This window comes from Triticum dicoccoides, chromosome 5A (assembly GCF_002162155.2).
Source record: "Triticum dicoccoides isolate Atlit2015 ecotype Zavitan chromosome 5A, WEW_v2.0, whole genome shotgun sequence".
NCBI lineage: Eukaryota > Viridiplantae > Streptophyta > Magnoliopsida > Poales > Poaceae > Triticum > Triticum dicoccoides.
In genome coordinates, this window is record NC_041388.1 from 67,406,362 (window position 1) to 67,408,964 (window position 2,603).

The 2,603-nt window shown below is 40.0% G+C and overlaps 1 protein-coding gene across 1 annotated transcript in view; it reads right to left on the reverse strand.

Annotated features, from left to right (window-relative positions):
- Nucleotides 1-1,048, reverse strand: part of LOC119299354 (protein DA1-related 1-like) — an 8,326-nt gene extending 7,278 nt beyond the window's left edge. Inside the window, exon 1 of the mRNA XM_037576589.1 lies at nt 931-1,048. The gene's annotated coding sequence lies outside the window, so the exon portion shown is untranslated. The remainder of the gene's footprint in view (nt 1-930) is intronic.
- Between the last annotated feature and the right edge of the window lie 1,555 nt (nt 1,049-2,603).

A 2,603-nucleotide genomic window follows, 5' to 3' on the forward strand; every position in this document is an offset into this window, starting at 1 on the left:
CACACCATCCCATCAATAAATCAGGCATTTCTGGTGATGCCTAGAGCACAATTTGTCACTTTCCAAGTTAGTTTCGCCAAGACAACCAAACAACAAGTGATGTATTGTCTTTGTTTGGCAACATAAATGACAATTTTCATTTTCACCCCGCCCTCTCTTGATCGGGTTATATGTGGTTAAGATGTTATTCCTAAGCATTAACCACAAAGAAAACATTGATCTTGAGAGGGATTCATTACTTGAAGATGCAACACCCCTAAGCCACCATGATCTTTTGACAAGCAAACGACAAGCCAATTAACTATATGGTATTTCCTTTTGTGTTCCATTTCCTTCCAAATGTTGTCCAGTACACCTTTTGGGGCTTCCGGGAAGGAATGTATATTATTTAGGCATGAGTTAGTTAGGGGCACTCTATCACTAGTAGATCGAACATTTCCTTTCCACCATACCATTTCTTATCAATCTTCTCTTCGACGTGGCCCCATTGAGTATTTTCACATCAATGGGCGTTCCTAAGTACTATATGTGTATTTTTCTAATAGAACAACTTGGTGATTCCATGTTTCAACATTAGTGGTGAAAGGGACAACATGATTAGATAGAGGAGATATTCTTGCGATTAGAAGGTGGTCTCAAAATCAACTGGATTTATGCTTTTCACTTGATCAATTTGATCATAATATAAGAGTGGAAGTCCAAACACTACCAAAGTTCGTCATGCCCAAACAGAAGCAAAGCTTCTGAAACGAATAGAGGCCTTATAACAGGAATAGAGGCCAATTCAGATTGACTCAACAATAAGAAAATAAAAAACAACAAAGATCAGAGCTTGGGCATGAGATTAAATAAGAACATCGACATAATCTAATAACTAAGCTCCATCGTAGAACAACATAAAAGCACAAAATTATAAACCGTCCACCAAACCTTTGGAGTCGGCGTGGGGGAACCCTCGGAAGAAAGAGCGTCAGATCTGCAGATGGATGGATCACCAAGAAGAACTGGGGCAAAAGGTCAACTACTGGAGAGACGGGCGGACCCCTGGTGTCTTGAGATAGACGACGCCCACAGGGAGGATAAAGAGATGAGAGGCCGCAAGAGAGATGTGAGAGCGGGCAAAAAGTAGGCGGCCAGGGTAGGGGAAGACGACAAATAGGGTGGGAGAAGGAAATGAATGTGTGACATCAAGGGAAGAAAGGAAAAGGGAGGAGGTTGTTGGGTCAGAAGGCGAAGGGAAGGTGAAATCCGCCTTGCGCCGCCCACCCTAGTGCGGCGTGGTGGAGCTGGCGCAATAATGTCACGCTAGCATGCTCGGTCACGTGGCGTGTGGCACGTGAGGTGGGAGGGGAAGTGTGCAATGGCGACACATTCCGCCGAACACATCACATGTGTCATGCAGAAGGAATCACCCGAACAAGGGACATAGAAGCGAGATGAGGAGTCACGATATTTGTGGGTTAGCTTTTTTTTTCATTCCAACACTGACATGTAAGCAATTATTACAAGACTCCGCATCTCAAAATATAGGACATGTTAAATTTCAATTTTTATTATCTCTAATATAGGACTATAATTTAACTTGCACTATATAGGAATTGTCAAAAAAAACTTACACTATATAAGAAGAATAGGGCAACGATATGCTACAAAAATATCAATGTACAACAACTTAGAATAATGTCACCACAAAAGGGGGTTAATTTGGTATATGCGAATGTCATAACAACATTTATCAAAGTATCCAAGTCTTAGTAGTAGTATTCTTTTCTAGGTTTTCCTTTTTTCCCGAGGAGAATTCTGAATACCTAAAGTTGACAATGACATAGTATATCGAATCACCCCTTATCGCTACTAAACTGATAATTTATTTATTTTTATTTTTTGCGAAAAGCATCAGATCTATTATAAAAGTTCACCTGGACTGATAATTTCTTAATTCTTTGTTGAACAACTCAGTAGTAAGATTAGCCTAGTTTTTTGGCTTCTACATTTATATGTGGTGATTTTAATTTTCCTCATATTTGACTACAAAATTCATTTCTCATTTCGATTAAACTAGTTTCATTGTTGTCCAGATTAGTGTAGTTCACGGTTTTGAATTATTATGTAGTTACGTTGTGGTATTGCTAAGTCTAAAGTAATACACAAACATAGATGCAAGATTTTACATTTAGGAATGTGCAACTCACAATGTTGCACAGTTAGGCCTCCTTTGGTTCATAGGGTAGAGAAATCATAGTAATAGGGAAGTCACAGAAAATGAGATGACATGCATCTCAAATCCTATGAGTAGAAATAGGAAAAAAGATGTCCTTTGATTCGCACCATAGGATTTTTTCCATTGACTCTAGGCTAATGTTTATTTTCCTATGAAATATGGAGGATAGGAAGAATCCCTTCATAGGAATAGGATTTCATTCTTACAAACTGTTGACACCAGATTTTGGCATGGTCACGAATCTGGGTTCGTATGCAAAGGTTAGAGCAACACTTCGCGGGCCAGCCCTGAGTGAGAAAGTATTCGGCCTTTGCCGGCTGAATGAAACCTTGCCGGGGTAAAATCTTGCCGATGTGAGGGCTTGCCGGCGGAGAAGCTTGCC